The sequence below is a fragment of the Talpa occidentalis genome, unplaced genomic scaffold (genome assembly GCF_014898055.3).
Source record: "Talpa occidentalis isolate TD23 unplaced genomic scaffold, MPIMG_talOcc4v2.1 talOcc4.8, whole genome shotgun sequence".
In the NCBI taxonomy this organism is placed as follows: Eukaryota; Metazoa; Chordata; class Mammalia; order Eulipotyphla; family Talpidae; genus Talpa; species Talpa occidentalis.
Window position 1 is genome coordinate 82,860,560 of NW_023605194.1, and position 21,033 is coordinate 82,881,592.

Consider the following 21,033-nt stretch of genomic DNA (forward strand, 5'->3'; position numbering starts at 1 on the left):
GTTGTATGTTTGGATGCTGCACAGAATCAACCATACAAAACATCCTATTACTGCCTTTGCAATAAAACACATCAGAGTCTTGGACCTCTTCTAATCCTCTGAAGGTGATAAAGATGTAGTTATATAGAAAACAGACCTGAATTTCACAAAGCACTCTTAGAAAATTTTAAAGATAAAATGTGTAGGACAGAGGCAAGAAAAAGGAACAGAGACCTGAAATAAGGATTATTTTGCATCTGTGACATTTCCATTATTCTCTCAGAAAATGAATCATTACAATCACAATTTTTAATATAGCAAGGTTTTGACACAAAATGTGAAATAAAATTGTTAATGACAATAGCTATTCTAAGCTGGAATTGTGGGTTTCATTACTAAGTGAGAACTGCTTCTTGGTGGTCTGGACACATTTGGGGCTTTATCCATGCAGAAAGCGACCTGCACTATAGCGTCTCAGCCTTGCAGCCAGGTACACAGGAAATCGATAGCCATACGACCACTTGAGTGCCTTATACGTAGCCATCACTGTGCCGGGTGTTACAGTGATCCAGAGAATTGGAAAGACATTATCAAAAGCAAACTACACATTCCCTAGGAGAAGCATAGATTAAAGCTGGTAAGAGAGAATACTCATTTTAGTTCAGAGAATCAAGAAAAGCTCTGAGTGAACTAAACTTGTACTCATTTCACAATAAATGCATACATCAAATCACTGTGTTGAATACCTTTAACTACTAAAATGTTGTATGTCAATTATATCTCAATAAAACTGGGAGGGTGGTGGGATCTGGGGAAGAGGTCACATTTTAGCTGACTGAAGTATATATAAGTTTCAAAGATAAATTAATAGGGATATAAGAGCACCTTGGGCAAAAGGTATTTGTAGAAAATGAGAACTATAGGAACATCTAGCTACCTTACTGTAAATGAGAGGATCATAGAAGATGCTTTATATGAAACTACTATCTAAATCTTGGAGAATATCAGGGTAGACAATCTGAGTCCACAAACTTCACAATTCCTTAATTTTCCAGTTTGTTCCCATCAAATCCCTGCTTGGGTAAAGACTTCTTTAAAGAAAATCACAAAACTTTGTGGAGAGACATAAATGATTTTTAGGAACTTGAGAAATACTGTTAAGATGCAGTGCTATTTAAATTAACTTACAAATTTAACAAATTTCAATAGATAATTTTTAACAATTGATGAAACATTTTAAAATTAAGATCAAAAAGAGGCTAATTTTTTTTTAAATAAGATTAGTAACAGAAATGCTAGCTTACATTTTTGAAACACATTGTAAAACCTAAGAGTTACTCTCATAGGACAGGGTCAAAAAGACCAGTACAGTTACCCTCATACCAAAACCAGACAAAAAAAAACAAGAAAAGATACAAACCACTCTGTCTGAAGAACACAGATACAAAAAGCCTCAACAACATACTTAGGGAAAAAAATAAACAAGAAGATCTCTTCACTGAAAACACAAGTGAAAGAAAGTGAAGAAATAATTAGAAGGAAAGATAGTTTGTGCTCATGGGTTGGAAGAAAATTGTTATAGTGTCCATACTACCCAAAGTAATCCATAGATTCAGTGCAGTTGCTAAGGTATTTTTCACAGAAAAAGAACAGTGCTAAACTTTGTATGAAACCACAAAATTTACTGATGAGTCAAAGTGATCTTAAATAGGAACAAAGCTAGAGGCATAATGCTCCCTGATTTCAAACTATATTACAAAGGTAGTGTAATCCCAAAATACATAATATGGGCATCAAAACAAGCACACAGGTGAATGGGACAGTAGAGGGAGCACGGAAATAAGCCCCTGATATGTAAGGTCAATTCATCTATAACTAAGGAGCCAAGCATAGGCAACAGGGAAGAGTCTCCTAAATACACGGTTATAGGAAAACTAGACAGCCACCTGCAAAAGAATGAAACGACCCCTCTCTTGCACCATACACACAAAAAAAATCACTCAAAATGGATTAAAAGCTTGAATGTGAGACCTTAAAACCATAAATCTCCACAAAGAAAATACAGGCAGTACATTCCTTGACATCAGTCTTGGTATTAATTGTTTGGATTTGACACCAAAAGCAAAGCAACAAAAGCCAAAATAAACCAGTGAGACCATCTCACACTACAAAGAGAACCTCTGGACTGTTAGGAAAAAAGTAAATTAGAGCAGCCACTATGGCCAGCAGTGTATTTTTGAGAAAAACAGTTTCTGAAAAGATTAAAAAGAACTACCATATGATCCAGTTACTCCACTTCTGAGTACCTACCTGAAGAAAATAAGAACACTGATTTCAAAAGATACACACCTGTCCATGTTCACATTAGCATCATTTACTACTATAAACAACCTAAGTGTCCATGAGTAGACAGAGAACACATCAGTGTTACTGAGCAGACAGAGAAAATACACACACACACACACACACATACACGGATATTATTCAATCATATAAAGAATGAGATTTTAATATTGACAGTAAATGAGTAGATCTTGAGGGCAAAATGCTAAGTGAAGCAAGTCAGACAGAGAACGATAAATACATACTAACTTACACACAAAATTGTAAAAAAAAAAAGTTTATAAATACAGAGAACATGTATTTATAGAGGAAGGGGCTAAGAGGTGTGCTAAATGAGTGAAGGGAATCAAAAAATGTAAATTCCAATACAACATGAGCTACTACAGCTATTAATATTGTACACATGGTTCATGTCCTGTGATCATTCAACTTAACATTTTTTCCCTACTTTAAGATGGTACAAAAGCAATACACATTGACAGAAGCCATACTTCAAATTCTGCATGTTGATTTTTCTTTTTTTTATTATTTAAATTTTATTTTTATATTCCCATACAATTACAATCCCCTTATTTTGACCCCAATCCCTCCTTTCCCCAGCCCCTACCCCTCATAAAGTATCTCTGGTTCATAGTTGTTTGTTGATTTTGATATTTTCTTTCTTATAGTTATTCTTTCTCCTGGTCCCTTATTTAAGTTTTCTGAAGCTAGCAATATGCGGTACCACCACTCTCAAGGTACCAGACAGCAGTTCCCAGGGAGTCACAGTATCATGGGGCTACAACCCATATCGTCCAGCTACCTAGAGCTGCATCAGAAGAGAGAAATTGATGACCCTATCACTGTCAAGGTCATCAATTGATAACCCTATCACCCATCATCAAGTAATTAATTTTAGTTCAATGCTTCAAACATCCTTCAAGTCCACTGTGCTTCCAGCTGTGTAGTACCCTGGTGAGAATTCATCAACCATTCTGTTTTTCAGTACAAGTATTCAATAGAATGCATCAGATATTCACATTAGAAAATAGGTTTTGTTTTAGGTGATTGTGCCCAACTAGAGGTTAAGTTAAGTGTTCCCAGCACATTTCAGGCACATTTCAGGTAGGCAGCCAATGGTAGCCTGAGCTATGGTGTTTGGTAAATTACATATATTAAATGTATTTTCAATGTAACAGTTTCAACTTAGAACTGAATCTACAGAGATATAACCCCAATCTAAGTTGAGGAAGCCCTGTATTGTATATTTGAAAGTTACTGAGTACACCTTTTAAGTTCTTATCACAGGGGAAAAAATTGTATTAACATATGTATGGTGATTTATTATTCTGATCATTTCACAATAAATAACAAATATCACATCATTATTCTGTATACTTAAAACTAATGTTACATGTCAACTATATCTCAATGAAAAAGAATAAAAAGAAAGATCTATTAAAGAGACTAGAAAGAATAAAAACAGAGCTAACTAGTCCTGTCAGGTAAATGTCACAATTCGAATAATTTGGGAAAGATGCATTTATCACTAATTTTTGTTATAGTAATAGTGTTCCCACCAGATAGACAATGTTTGTGGTTTGTAGCTGATCTGAAGCAAAATTCATTAAAGGCTTAACAAAAACAACCAATTTCTGGGTGGAGAGAGCTAATGTATTGACTACAAACCAACTACCTAAACACAGTAAGGCTCAGTTTGGAGCACCCTGGACCTGAATATGAAGATATGGTCTGTAGCAGAGACCCAATGGCAAGTCATGATGCCAAACCAACCCCCAATTAAAAACATTTGTGTGCATAGTGTATGTGTGTGTGTGTGAATATATATATATATAATTATAAAGCAAAACTCATAGCTGCAGATATTGCTGACAACAGATTTGGCAGACAAAAATTTCAACAATATTTATCTAAGGATAATATGGTCAGTTATGGAGTAAGCTTGGCTATTATGGCTACCCTGTCTACTCAGAGGAACTATGATATTGAGAACAAGAACCACTGATGAACATTCTATACTTCTGTGTTTCCCAGGTTTTCCTCTTTCGTCCATTCCCAAACTGTGAGTTCCCTTAGGGTTAGGTGCTTGCTTCAGTTTCGCTCTCTCCCTTCTTCCAGAAGAAAACCTGACACAAGGTTAGACATTAATGTTTAATGACCGTATGAATTAAACTTGAAGCTTCATGAGACCCCTAAATATGGTTTACTGTATTTTCCCCTAATAAGAAGCAATTGTTACTTATTTCTTAAACATGAGGATGCCTTTTTTCAGAGGGGGACGTATGACTTCATAGTTCTCAGGGAGTACATTGCTGATGAATTACAGAATTTGTTTATATACACACAAAAAATCCTCATATATTATGATTCTAGCCAATAAATAAGCAATAACCTGAAAGAAAGCCTACGTTTTCATGTATCAGGGTTACCTAGGTACATATTGTAAGACAAATATTATCAAGGTAAATATTAAAACTAAGTTATGTTTCTCTTATTTCAACTACCACTTATAAAAAATAGTGCTTATATGTGTTACACACATGTATGTATGTTGATATGTGTGTACACACACACACACACACACAGAGTTGGCCTTTCTATCTCCAAGGTGCACATTAACAGTTTCAACCAATCATGCACAAATCAGAAGAACTCACCATGCAGTTATGCCTATAAAGGTAGCATCTTCACTGAACATGTACAAACTTTTCCCCTTATTCCTGTAACAATCCAATATAACAATTATTTACATTGTATTTGTTATTATAGTAATCTAGAGATGATTTAAAGCATAGGAGGGTCGCTCATAGGACATATGCAAATACTACACCATTTACAAATGGACTTGCACATCTTGAATCCTCAGGGATCCTGGAACCTGGGGTCCAAGTATACTGAAATATGATGGTAATGCACGTGCGCGTGTGTACACACACACACACACACACATACACATACTCTATTCCCCTAGGTTTTACACTGTTAACAGACCTGAGATATTTCAAATTACTGTTATAAAAATGCTAATGCTAATTTAGTATTTTGAAGTAAAAAATGTAAGTTCTATCTCCAATAAATACAGAAGTAATAAAGAACTGAGATATAAATTGAGTTTTCTCATTCTGTTCACATTAATGTACCCAAAAGATAAGATTTTTAAAATGTGAGTCTTTACAGAAAAGAATAGATTTCAAAAATACTAATTTTCCTCTGAATAAGCACAAAAATCTAGTTATATACAATAATTGCCATGGAAAGCTAGTGCCTCACAGTGCAACTTCAGCAACCCCTGCTCCCTTTCACATGACTCCAGAACAGTGTCTCCCTTCACTTGATTTATTCACAACCTTATCAAAGACCAATGATAATTATTATTCTTCCAGGGCTCTGAGAGAACAGTGGAAACATTTTACTTAAAAGAGTCATTTCCACAGACCCATAACCCACCACAGAAAGCAGCCAGATCTTTACTCCTTTGTTGAGTGGTTGATAAGGAGCAGAACAATAGCTAACTATTCTGAAAAGCTTACCATGTGTGGATACACACACACACACACACACACACACAATTTTTATATCTATAAATACTATAAAGAGATTTCATGCACCAATTAATCTCCTACATAACCCTACTAGACTGTTCTTATCATGGTCTCCATTTTAAGAATGAGAAAGCTGAGGTCTATAGGATTAAGAGTCTAGAATTAACAACTGGCCATAACTGAGATTTAGTTACTGTGACTTCTGAACTGACATTATTAACAACAGGCTCCAATGCCTCCCTCAAGAGGCAGTCAACCAGCCAGCACTTCAAGGCAAGGCAAAAAGAGTATTTTCCTCTGTCCTTCTTTAATGTATGCACATTTACATAGAGGCATTTCTATTTTTACCTGGTTAAGTGACTGAGGACTATCTCTCCCATCAAATGATATCCCCCATGTGGTTGTATACAATAAACTTATTAGTGGTAAATTTTTCTCGGGTAAACTTGAGCTCTCACAAAAAATGGCTGGTCTCCATGAAAAACCACCTTTAATGTGTTTCAGTCATAGCAGGTACAACTGGATATTCAAGGTGTCTCATTACAACCCAGGAGATGAAGTCTTCTCTTTGACCACAACTGTATCTCCTCATTTGCTCCTATTCAATCCCACTGGCAATTAGATGATTTCCATATCAATCTCAGAGTCTGGTCAGAACAGATTCATTCCTATGTTATTTCTTTACACAAACTGCAAATTCAGATCTCTCTTTAAAAGCATTAAAAAGGAAGGAAGGAAAAAATTTAACACACACAAAGCCTAGAGGGAAAAAATTTTTCTTACTAAGAACAACAATGCACAGATCTAGATAAAACAGCACTTTTTAATACAAAATCAAAGTAGTGAACTTGTATGTGCTTATACTTTGCCTTTCTCAAGAAAACAAGTAGACAAATACATAAGCAAGCTCATTTCAGCTAGTGAGAAGTGAGTGGTATGGAAGAAATAAATAATGTAACATAAACAAGGATGACAAACAATGGCTAAGGACACAAGAGGTGAGAGGTGGATGGTGAGGAACAAAAGGGGCAATTCTTATTAAGCAGTGGCTTTTCAGTTGGAATCTAACAAGTGAAAAAGGAGTCAACCATTCAAAAGTCTAGGGAACAGTATTCCAAGCATTACCTGTTATTCCTCTATGTGACCCAACAAAAAGGCATTTTAGAGCCAAGGACACATTTCACAGTTAAGGTTGCTCAGCCACCAAGATATCAAATGATTCACCCAAAGCAATCCACCAGGATTCCTCTCAAAGATGGGGCAGGGACCATGCCTCATGCCAATTAGGCCAGTGTTCTTTATAATAAAACATTAATAAATAATAAAATAATAACATCTACTGGCCATAAAATCCATGTTACTTTTCCATGAGGAGTTGTCCAGATGATTAAAGTAACTTAATAACTCACAAGTTGTTTTTCTTACTCTTTCAGTAACTGAATCCAAAGCATGAATCACTCACAAATGAATTGTGGGAACTTATCTTTGAACAACCAATAATATGCAAGTAAGTAGTATGATAAAACTTGTAATTCCAGGTTTTAGTATGTCATATTTCTGCAATCCTATTAAATTTGTTTTTTATTAATCACTGTTAAATAGACATTTTATAACAAAAAATAACATGTATTTTAAATAATAAACACAATTGTGATCATCAATTATATATAAGATATAGAAAATACATTATAAAGTAACTACTCAAAAGTATAAATTTTGTGTTTATAAACATAATATTTATCTTTCATAAATGGTTTATGTGATTTACAAAAAGAAAGTCAAAATAATAAGTTTTTAATACACTAAGACAGACCACTTGCAACCCACTGGTAGAATAACTACTTGTTTTTAAGTACCCTCAAATTATATCTTCAAGTACTTTAACAACCAGAACACAGATTTGCAAAATTTGTATACTGCTATTTATTCTCTACCTCCTACCTTCATACACACAGATACACAAAAAGCCACACCTACTACTGTCCATCTTATTCTCTATCTTACTACCTTCAAAAATCAGCAGAGAAAAGAGAGGATAGGATGGCTTATGATTTCTGTGTTGCTGCAAAGACGAGAACTACAGAAAATATAATAGCCAAATTGTTCAACATATAATACAAAACTGATTTAAAAAAATCGTGTGGGTGTGCTTAGGACAGGAGGGAAAAAGGGAAAATAAGCAGAGAAGCAATCTTGGAGAAGAAGGAGCTCTTAACATTCACCCAAGAAAGGCTCTTGGAAGACTCTCACTCAACCTCTGTCTGCTATCTCACAGTAAAATCTGGTCAGAATACTCTAGCGAAGTTCTATTATTCTCTAAGTACTCCCAAACCATCCTCTTGATCACCAAGATTTTAGAGTTCTGTGTTCTGATAACTGCCATTTTAGTTAAAGTGAGTCAATGGGGATGTGAAGTTAAGTGTGTGAAAAGAACCTGAAGTGCTTTTTTAGTGGTTGACTCACTTTTAGTACATTCTAGTGTTGAGCAGAAAAGGGTCTCTGTGGTGAATTTTAGAGGGTCAGCACTTGCTCCCCCACACTTGCTGAAGATATTTTGCTAGGGTACTGATTACTTTGAAGCAAACCAAACCACTGACAGAGACTCTACAGAAGGTCCATTTTCCAACACCTCGGTAACACATACCTGGGTCAGAGTAACAGATTTGAGGAGAACCAGTTTGATACATGGAAATCGCTTGGATTCCATCTTTAAAAAAAAAGGGGGGGGAGAGGCTAGAAATCTTGCCTGTAACACTTACACCTATGTGCCGGTCCTGCCTGCAGGCCGAAGGGGTTCAGGAACATGGCGGAGGGGCTGGGGATGAAAAGACGCGTGCACTCTCTTGGCTGGAAGCAGGAACTCTCTTTATTTTAGGGGAGGGGCTATCTCTCGGAAAGCCTGCGCATGCACTTTACGTGGATTTGCAACATCCGGTTACTGTTGCATCAGCCTCCGCTTTGGGCGGAAGTGACTCATCTTTGGGCGGAAGCGACCACCACCCCAGGTCCCCCTGCTGGTGTAAGCCTGGTACTGACATCTCCCCCGTTTTTACTTTATTGATGGGGGGGACACACACTGGGCCTGTCTTAGGTTGTGGCAGTCGTACTCACGTGCTTACCCGTCATAGCCACCCACTACCAGGATCCTAGGTAAGGTAGTGGAGCTGCCTTAGGTTGCTACGGGTACACCACCATCTTACCCGTCATTGGCCTACAGGTGGTCAAGGGCAGTGTTTATCCACACCCTGGGATTTTCAGTGGGCTGTAATGGAGAATAGCGTACGTTTTGGAGAGCTACTTGCAGATTTTTCGTCTATTCCACTGGCACCACGTCTATTCCACTGGCACCACAGGATGTAGAAAATGATTTCCAGGCAGAAGAGGATTGTACCTAGGAGTGATATTGCTTCCCCCAAGGATTTTGTACTGAAGCACGGATGTTGTTAATGGTTAGAATTTGATTAGCCAATTGTGCAGTAAATTGAGTAAGTTTGGTTCCACGGGCCGTGCAGGTAGGCATTAAGGGTATGAACTTGAAAGGAATAGTTGAAAAGGATGGCAGTTGTAACACACATGAAGGCATAGGTAGGAATACAAGGAACATGAGCAGTTAAAGTCAGTAAGTCAATTTCTTCCTGTATTAAGGAAACTTGTGGATTCAACTGGAGTAGTCCGACTGCGAGATGGTTGTTGATGGAATTTTGTGTGAGAAAGGTGCTGGAGACTCTGGAGTAGTCCAACTGCGAGATGGTTGTTGGTATCTGCATTGAGTATGAAGTTGGATAGATCTAGGCCACTGACCAACGTGGCCGCAGCTGCCAGCGTCGAGAAGACGGAGATCAAGGTGCCAACATCCAATGCCGGACCTGCTTATCGATTTCAGATGATTACCTGAGAAGTAGACTCAGACACATTGACAGGCATAATAATGACCTTAGGGAAACGCATGACAACAAAGGAATTGCTGAGGGTTCTGGACCAACAAGAGGAAAGGTGACAGCTACAATTGAGGGAGGATTGACTGTTGAACGATAGATTGAAAAACACTATAGAAGGGAGTCCAGTGGTGGAATTGGTAGACAAGAGTGACAGGAGAATACCCCCCTTTCTGGAAACTGGCAGAAGGAAAGGGGGATTATTAACTATTGTCCAATGAATCATGTTGCAAAGGAGGGGGGGTGCTGGGCTGATGGCTGCAGAGCCGCCGCCATGATGGTGCCTGTAACGGTAGCCCTGTCAATATCCTTACACAAGCGTATGTACCCAGAAATATCCTGTTTATCCTTCCATGGGCGAATGGCCTCCTGGCACCATTTGTTAGCATTTTCAAACGCCAATTGTTTGACTAGTATAGAGGTAGGCTCGCCCTCACCCATAATTCTAGAGGCTGCTGTTAGAAGGCGAGCTACAAAGTCAGCAAATGGCTCTGAGGGGCCCTGGAGGATTTTTGTAAGTGATTGGTGAGGCTGTCCCCTGGATCCCAGTGCCTTCCAAGCTGATTTTGCAGCCAAGGCTACTTGTGCAAAAACAAAAGGATTATATAAACATTGTTGCTGATTGGTACTAAAATTGGGACCCTCCCCGGTTAACATTTCTTTAGTTTGTTGGGGAAAACCTCTTTGAATATTGGTTTGAGCATACTGGTCACAGAGTTCTGTAAACTGACCCTTGCACAAAAGATAATCCCCTGGGCTCAAAACCTTGCGGAAAGTGTCCTTCCAGTCATTGGGGGTCATAATAAAGGTTTCAAAGGTGTCTAACATTTGGTGAACAAAAGGGCTCTGAAGTCCATAGTCTTTGATAGATTCTTTTAAGTGCTTGAGGTCTCGGAAAGACAGTGCCGAATGTTGCCGGACCTGCTGTCCCTGATCATTTTGAACAACTGAGACCGGGCAGGCCAGAAGGGATTCCCGAGAATTTTCAGAGTTGGAGGGTAAAAATCTTGAAAGAACAGAAGTTAGGGACTGTATAAGCCCAGGAAGGTCTGGGTCAGAGCCATGGGAGTTAAGTGGAGGGGCAGAGGGGAGAGTGGTGGGGAGGGATGCCGCCGATTTTTGGTTGATGGATTTTTGGTTGATGGGGGTGGTCTATCATAGGGAGGTGGATAGTTTGTATTGTCCTCCACATTCCCCTCATCTGAAGAGGAATCTACCCCCGGATTTGAGGATTGAGAAGGGAGGGTTTCTGTGGCTGAGCTTGCTGCAGCCGAGTATGTGGCAGGCTTTTTGCTTTCGGACTGAGCTGCAGAGTGCAATACCTCAGCCACTAGTTCATAAGCAGCTGCTCCCCCATCACTAAGGGCATCATGGACTAGTTGCCACACAGAAATAATATGGGGGGGAATAGTTTGGGGTCCATAAAGGTCCCTGTAAAGAAGGAAGTCTGCTTTGACCTTTTCCCAGTTTCTTACTGAGACGGTGTCCTGCTGAAAGAACAATTTGCTGGTATTTGCGAGGAATGAGACTAGATCATTAAGGGTCTGAACCTTAATGGGAGTTCCATAATGTTTAAGCAGAAGTTGTAGGGCTCTAACAAGTTGGCCCTTGGACATGGTATTGCCCATGATGCCGATCACTTACCTAATCCTTACCTTACTGATTGATCGGTCCCTCAGAGGATCCCTCGTACTCGTGTCCCACGTTCCGGCGCCACTTGCCAGTCCTGCCTGCAGGCCGACGGGGTTCAGGAACGCGGCGGAGGGGCTGGGGATGAAAAGACGCGTGCACTCTCTTGGCTGGAAGCAGGAACTCTATTTTAGGGGAGGGGCTATATCTCGGAAAGCCTGCACATGCACTTTACGTGGATTTGCAACATCCGGTTACTGTTGCATCAGCCTCCGCTTTGGGCGGAAGTGACTCATCTTTGGGCGGAAGCGACCACCACCCCAGGTCCCCCTGCTGGTGTAAGCCTGGTACTGACACCTATGTAAACTTAGAAAAGTAAAATTTAATTTCTTGCAAGGTCTATTTTCTCATTTTTTAAGCAATAACTAATAACCAAATTTTGCTGGGCTATTTCTATGATAAAATGAGAGAACATATAAAATGGTTAGTGAAATTTGAACATCAGGATTATTTCTAAGTATAATTGGTTAAAAAAAAGGTGACTTTTAAGTGGTTAAAAAAAGGTGACCTTCTCATATTTCTTCTTCTAGTTCATAGAATGAAAATATTCAATACACCTGGTTTGAGATGCTTCACTGCATACACTATCACAAGTCCCTGGAGGAGACATATGCGAGCAAATAAACTGTAATCTCTTCAAAGGGATAATTAGACCTTGGAGCAATAAAGAATGGTATTTGGAGGTATCTCCAAGGAGGCATCTCATCTAATGCATACTTGTAACCATGATCCATGGTCAGGAAATGTGTACAGAAAATCAAGGCAGCATCAACTGAGTCAGGAGAAATTACTCCCTGTGAACAGTCATGTCAGCTATACTCAATTTTACTTTCTCTAAGGACCCACTGCCCTATCTTCTAATGCCCACCCTTGAAATTCTGTAAATATACAACACCCACAGCAAAGGTAAGGCTAGGAAGGAGTGCACTCCATACGTTCTACTTCTCATACTTGATACAGACTATGATATGTATCCATCCTGACCAGTTTGCTACTGTCAATATTTTCAACTATTTTAAACTTAAAATAGATGACTGGATCAAGAAGATGTGGTACACATACACAATGGAATATTACTCAGCAATCAAAAAAGATAAACTCGTGCAATTTGCAGCAACATTGATGGAGCTGGAAGGGATCATGCTCAGCGAAATAAGCCAGAAAGAAAAAGAAAAATACCAGATGGTCTCACTCATAGGAATTTAGAAAACCTAAATAAGGGACCAGGAAAAAGACTAATTATAATAAAGTAAAAATCAAAATCAACAAGCAACTATAAACCAGAGACACACTACTATGAGGGGGTGGAGGGGAGGAGGGTTTAGGGTCAAGATAAGGGGGGTGGGAATTATATTGGGAATATATCCAAGATGAAAATGCATACATTGTGCAAAAATGAAAAATGATGCAAAAAATACATAAAATAAAAAATTATTTTTTGGTATTAAAAACTAAAAAAATAAGATATCCCTGTATAACAATATCCAACAATATTCATTAAAAAATTAATACATAGAATGTAATGGTCTAATGTATGAAAAAGATTTGAAAAATAGTGTTTCATGAGTAAAAATAGCCAAGATTTCCACGCATGAACTGTGACTTCACCTTAAGCTACCTATGAAATCATGGAGAAATTTTTAATTATCCAAATGAACCATAGGTAGAAAATTATCAATATGTTTCAACAATTAGCTTCATTTTGTACATCAGTAAGTGAGACTCCTGGGGAGCACTAATTCCTATTCCAAATAAAGACTGTAGAGGAGAAGTCTAAAATAACACTATTAACTGATAATGCTAGAATATTCAAGCAGAATGGTCAGGAATTATGGAGGGTTTGGTATTTTATCCTAGGCAGGCTGCCATGGTTCCATGGCTTCTGGTTGAATATGAGACCCCTGGGTCAGAGAATAAGGACAGGTTATCTCGGCAACAGCAGTAGTCACAATGTTCTGGCAGCATTTGTACTGGTTCCCCCAATTCCAGTTCCCACGGAGCAATCAAAATAGACTCAGGTGGTACCTGCACATTATCAGTTGTGCTCAGAACACTGAGGTTAGTGACCCATTCATAATCAGCTGTAAGGGTGCCTTTCCTTTGCACTGGTGAGACCAATGAGCACATCTACCTTTTCCTTCAGAAGGACACACATTTTCCAAAACTCCTGATTAAACAAATATTGAAACAGCTCAGAACAAAGACAGTCAATGTCTAATTCTCCAAGGCATGAAGAAAAACAAAGACACATAGAGTATTGTTTCCCAATGACATACTACCTTTTCAAAGTTCCCATCTATTTGCTGGCAGTAATTACAAATAATGATAGGCAAACAATGATGATCACAAAAAATGGTATGGAGCGCAAACTCAAACCACTCTTCAGCCCTGTTTGCCCCGCTAATAATTGGTAAATAGACAAGTCTTTTTTTGTGTGTGCTGGGATTTATGAAGTATTTAAAATGCAATAATTTTGTGGTAAGAGTAACCTGGAGACTATATTCTTGTGAAAATGTTTATGGAAATTGATTGCCAGCTAAACAACAAAAGCTATATTAAAGTATCAGTTATTACATGCCATGACATCAGCATTTTATTCATGCTCCCTTGTAACATCTTTTAAGATGAAGAGCTAAAAACAATATTAAATGACAGAATTTCTGGCTAAAAACAGCTGTCCTTTTTCTGTATTAAACTGACTGCTTCCAAAGCATCACTCTAAGAGGCAGCCTCAGCTCACTGTACTACTTCTATGTCAGAAGAAATTCTTACTGAGTTTGAATGAAACAACCTTGGATTGGACATAATTAATCTCCATATTTGATAAGTCCTTTTGACTTTCTATGGGCAAGTAACAAAAGAAGTTCTAATTGACTGAAATTCAAAATGCAATGCTGATATGAAATACCCGCTAGCAGATAGGTGGCCTATTTATAATTCTGTTAAATCTGCCAGCCATACCCTAATTCTTAGTGTCAAAAGACAAGATTAGTGGGTGACTCCTTACAGCTGAGAGCACCTCATATGATTTTGATTAGATGACTAGAAGACAAAAAAAACTCTAGTCTCTCAGTTTTACATAAATTGCCCCCATAGCACATTGTGCTTGCTCTATTCATTTAATTCCTTATAAATGTATTTTTAAAATAACTCCACAAAATACATACATTCAAAAATTTTGCTCATTACCTTACTATTCTAAAATGTGAACAAAAGTTTAGAGCAAAAGTCTCCTTTTACCGAAAGATGCAGAGTTTTAAAGAGGCGACCAGGAAAGCTTGATAGCCTGTTAGCTTCAGATTGCTTCATCTACCTGACACGATGTGCAGCATTTTATGAGATTCATTCACTAAATTACACTTGATGTATATAGGCCTCATTGATAACTACTTTCTCAACCCAAGATGGTAGAATAGCAGTAGCCTAGGATCCTCTCTTCCTCCGCAGACAGAGGCAACAACAAGGGAGCAACAGCAATTGGAAGAGCATGGAGGGCCTGAAGACTGGCATCGCCATGAGCAGGTAATCTAGAGACCACCAGAAGCGTTGCACCAACAAGCAGTGTGGCCAGAACAATACTGGGGCACTGGGGATGACTCCTCTCGCCTGCCTGGCACCTGTGGCTTCCCTGAGTTCCCAACCCACAGCAGCAGGGCAAGCACACACACTCTCCAAGAGATCAGATTGCCGGACATTGAGCTGGTGGCACATGGCAGCTACTTCGGTGTCCCCAGAAGCACCAGCCCCTCACTGTCTGGACTTGCAAAGTATCTGGACAGCCTAACTATTGTGCAATCTGCACCTTCCCCTGGTGCCTATTGGCAGGTCAAGTCCACAGCCCCTGGCTACCTGGCTTAGAGACGAGCCTCAGGGGAAAGAAAGGCACTGCAAAAGCTGCTGTGGTCAGACCTAGGCTGCAGCTGCAGGGCAGTGACCATTTAGGGCTCTGGGAGAGCTCCCACTGGCACAGTTTGCCTTGACCAACTTTGATCAGATCATTATAATGAGACCTTAATAAATGTACTCAAAAGTTTTTCATATTGAAATGATACATTCAATATAATAAACTTTGTTAGCTTGATATTTTAAGGAGTAAATATCTACCATTCTCAGTAGAGAGAGATGAATGGTATCAGCAGCTTTTTGATAGATTTTGATGAGAGTGAAGAAGGAACCAGATACCTGGATGAAATGTGTTTGTCATACCAAAGAGAAGCAAGTTTTTCAAATGCATGTCTCACCCAAGTCTCAAATTCTTTGTTAACAGGACAATTTGCTTTCATTAAGTGCAGTTCTCTAGGAGATACTGTAGAAGAAGCCAAGTCACAGTCAACAAATCCAAGTCAAGCTACTGAGGTTCAATTACAGAGCTTTTATTTTTCTTTTGACTGAAGGAAAACATGTCCAGGGCTTCTAAATACTAAATAGTCTGACTTATACCAGTATTTAGTCTGGCACCAAACTTCCAATGGAATTCAAATCCACGAAGAATTTTATTCACAGAGGCCTCCCAGTGGAACAGCCCTTCACTTCACCTACTCAGTCACCCCAAAATGTCCTGTTCAATTTCATTGCTTCATTAAAACGTTATTTTTTTTTAATTTAGAGAAAAGCCTGCCTTCTCTCTAGATAGTCTAGATGGTCTAGAAAAGAATGACAGGTAAATTGAGAAGTAGTAAATTATGAAGAGAAAGCAAGAGAAAGCAGCCTTTCTCCACAAGTGTCCATGTAAACAAATCTACAGGATACACAATCAAGATGTCTGTACTCAGAAAACACAGGGAATAGGTTTCTCCAGAGAAACTCATAAGCAGCCCTCTACCCTCCCCACAGAATCAGTGGTGAACAAACTTAAAACCACAGTAAAGGAAAATCAGAGCACACACCAGGGACAGTAGATTATGCCCTAAGCTCTCAACTGCAATCCCCCACAGTGGCACAAATGAAGTGACCCAAAAGCTGACCAAGCAGGCATAGTAGTATTTTCATGGGACATATCAAAGGAGAATATTTGGTGGAATATTCAATATTGAGATATCAAGATTCCAGATAGAGAATATTCAATAGTGTGAAAACCATAAGGCTAGTTCATAAAACTGCATGAAACTCCAGGATCAACATGTGCATAAAGCAAATGCACTTTGCAGAGGGAGGAGACCTGTGCATTCATTTATTCCATGCGTTGTTTGCACACTTGATAGCCTTAACTATATCTTATTTACCTGCATTAGGGACATGATCCTGGATTTTAAATTGTTTTGGACTAACAGCAAGTATTGTTTCACATTCTCTAAGTTCCAGGCCCTCTCCCAAGTACATCTAATGTTGCCTCATATGTGCCTAACATCAATCCCATGAAGTAAATACCTTTATAAAAATTTCCTGTGTTAGGAAGAAATTGACACAGGGATAGTGAGTATATTTCCCCAAACATACAACTAGTGAATAGAGTGGCTGGGACTCATACCCAACCGCGCTGGCTGAAGGTTATGGTTTCATCATTGAAAATATTCCGTTTAGAGAATGATTTGATCTAAGAATTTACCACAGGTCCATAGTTCATGAATCTGGTTACCTCAAAGCCTTTACTAGCATGTACACAGTCTCACTTGCTACATAAAGAGATGGAAACCCAAGTTCACAGCTATACCTGTATGTGAATTTTTCTCACCTCTAGCTTTCCAAATATAAATGAAGAACTTTAAAAGCTACAGACAGAATTCACTTGTGCCCACAAATTCAGACTTTGCAATGAATTCATAAAGATGCAACAGCTTTAAAAATTCTTCTTCCAGTATGTAAATATCAAGTATTTTTCTTTACAAACTTTTTAATACACTGAGGATGTACTGCTGTTCCCAAGACACACACATTTGTACATACATATATCCTGCACCTGGCACACTGGAATAATGTCAACTGTGTTTACTTCAATAATTACCTTCAAACAAACATATGTAGTGATTTTGTCTGAATGTCAGCTCCCACATGACACTTTTCTTGTCTAGCTGAGGCCTTGAGGATATAAATGAAAGTATCGAAACCTGGGGAAATTCTAATACAGTCCCCAAAACATTGAAGAGATATGAAATTTCTAAGACTTCCCCAGAGGTAATGCAATCTTCTTTTCAAACAACACTCATAACAAGAAGGCAGTTGAGTCATACAAGGAAATGGTCATTAGAAATGACACACTGCATACTCCATTAAGCCAGCAGGAAGTTATCACTAAAATGAAAATAAAATATTTTTATGTACACCAAAGACACAGATTTTTCTAGCTGTATCTTCACAAAACACAGATGTCTGGGTCCTCTCCAGAGACTCTGATTTAATTAGCTCTGGGTTTGGCTTGAGCATCCTGAATATTGTATAGTCCTCCGGGCATTCTTCATGTCTAGTCAATGTCGAGAATTATTGTTCTAAAACAACAATTAGGTGGGCATTTGATCTCATGACCCTTTGGAAACAGGGTCAATATAGAAATTGAGAACTATGGACCATGACCATAACTAATGGGTGATTAATATTTTAAGATTCTTGCTCACCTGGTTCTCCTTATGTAAGCATTTAGATAATGTAGGTTCTCTTGACTTTATACAAACATAACCACACCTAAGCCAGCTGGGAACCATTAACTCATGTGATAGCTCTTAGGGACTCCCCAAACAGGGCTGGCTTCATGGAATCAAAAGCTCTCATTGCTTTTAGAAGAGGATCTGGAGTTACCCCTGTGTAGGGGCAGGTGAAGGTTTTCTGCTCCAGCAGACCGGGTAAAGGAGGAGTCAGTCCTCAGTGGTTTTGCAGGTCTTTTATTTGGATTTACCAGGTATATGGCAGGCAGGGGTGCTGGGGGGCCGGGAGGCTGGCAGTCCTCCCAGCCCCCAGCAAATCCTCACTCTATCTGGGCTCTCTGGCGTTATCTCTGCTTCTCTTCTTCTCTTGGCTTCTGTTCGTTCTTGGCTTCTTCTCGGCTTCTGCTGGCGTCCCTGTGATGCTGCCCTTAAAAGCCCAGTCTTAGCCCAGGTGAATCCCATCTACCTATGCCCACACCCTACTCCAGATGCCCGCCATCAGGCATGCATTCAGGACCGCAAGGATCCATCATCTATCCTGATGGTAGGAGGGCAGAAAAGCCTGACATTTTTTCCTTACCCTACACCCTGTGACCTCATCTCCTCCTGCTCCCTTCCTCAGTGTGTGCTGCAGTCAGTCCACTTGACTGGCAGTTTCTCCAGCACACATGTCACTTCACACTTTAATTACACTCAGTCAATTGTCCCCCATGGACTAGGGATCAAAACTGTCAAAATCATTTTGAATATATGTGCTTTTACTAGGTAACATTAATAAGCATTTATTTATTTTTGTTGCAAATTATTTTTGCATTAGCCAGAATGAATCCTAATATCTGAGTGCAGAATGGAAGGGATTACACGAAAAGGGGCCCCTGTGGTGAATTCCAGCAAACCACACTGCACCACCTGGTCATACATCTTCCTCTGAGAGATAGCTGATGGCCCGGACGCTGTTCTTCTCTGCCTTGGCACCTAAGTGAAAGACGTCACCTTTACCCATGGTCTAATCACCAAAGTACAGCAATAGCCCACCTAACTGCAAGTAGGCTGAGCAGTATGTGAGAGACTCAGCACTTTTTTTTTAAAGATTTATTTATACATACAGGCCAGAGGTGGAGGGAATGGGAAGTGAGAGGATTCACCAGAGGCAGAGAGGGGAGCATAACAGGCAGAACTACTGAAATACACAGCTGAGGGGAGAAGCAGGTGAGACAGGAGAGGTCTGCACCATGTGGGTCAGTGCATGGAGGTGACAGTGCTGAGACTTAACCACTTATGCCCCAATACTCAGCACTTTCAACCACTGACAGTCCCACACTGATGAGTTAGTGATGCCTCTATGGAACCAGAGAATGGGTTCCACATGGGCTTCATGGGCCATACTAAGAATGCTGGACATGATTGTATTTTCCTTAGACGAATTAGTATCCATCTCTAGTTCTCTATGATAATTTCAAACACAAAAATAGACACATTATTTGGGAAAGAAGTATGAAATGTACATTTGGCTGATTATGAAATTATATATGGTAAGATATAAATTAGAAGGGCCAAGGTCCCAATGCAGTCTTTCTATGGGCCAATAGTTTCATAAACTGTGCTCATCTGGCTCATACCTGGCATCTGATAACAATGCTGAGACTTGCTGCTGTGGTATCATAAATCTTTCAATGCCATACCCAACAGTGAAAGTCCATGCTTTACTGTGAATCATTATTGTTTACCAGGAAATTATGCTTTCTGATCTAATTTTTTTTATTAATCTCAGCTTTGAAGACTCCCAATAAAATAGACTTAGCATTCATTCACTACTTCCCTTACCTTTTTGGGCTATTTTTCATAGCAAAAAAAAATAATAATTTTCCACTGTGACATATGTCTATAAAATTGAAAATCTATGTTTAATGGATACCTGCCATATATAATTTTACTCAAAGTAATTAAGACCAATATATTTCAGTATTTTTAAACTGCCTCAGTTCCTTGCCAGAATCAGAATTAAATCACTATCAGAAACAACTCATGCACAACTTTTCCAGCATAGTTACTCAGATTAGTCATTGTGACTATAGGTATCAAATAAATTTGATTTACTGGTATAAAGGAAACTAATGTGAGTCTTGTAAAGCATATTACATCATTTTAACAGAAACATTTAAATAATTTTGGTGTCAATTACCTGTTGCTAGTGGACAATATGGACTCAGTCAATTATAAGGAAACTTGTACCATAATTTATGGAAAATTCAGGAGTTAATTAGTTTCCATACTAAAGTTGTCTGATGAGAAAATGAAAAGGAAAGAAGTTTTTTCTTCAGTAAATAGCAGTATAAAACATGTGAAGAAAAAGACTATGTTTTTTTCTAAGTGCCAACGTCCTAATGGAAATGTTCAATGTAGACTATGTAGCCGATTCATAGGTACAATAAAATTTTGTTTTAAAAATGTCTTGAGTATGCACTTTCCTTCAAGAGTCTTAATACAAAAATATCTGTTGAACTTAATTACATCTTCCAATACGGGGGCATTTTCCAAAGTACTGAGGTTATAATGTAATTTTATTTAATATAGATGTATGTCCTTTATGGCATTACAGCTGAGTGTATGAATGATAAAAGGGACAGAAATTTAAAAGGCTTCACAAAGCCCCTAAAGATAACTTCTGAAGCCTGAATAGCAGACCATTATTCAGTGAAATGTCATGTTCTAGTTGGATTCCAAATGGAATGAATTATCGCCTCTAAAGAATTTTAATCCTGTGGTTTACTACACCATCTATACTCAACATACCAGCATAAACCATGAGTTCTTCCATAATTAAATTCAAACCAAACTTTTTCATTTAAACAGAAGAAACAACACTTTCTTTCAAGGTAACACTTGTTTCTCACACTCCTTCACATTGACATTAGTTGTTATTCTGTGGCAGAAAAAGTATCCAATTCCTTTCAACTTCCCTTCCTGACT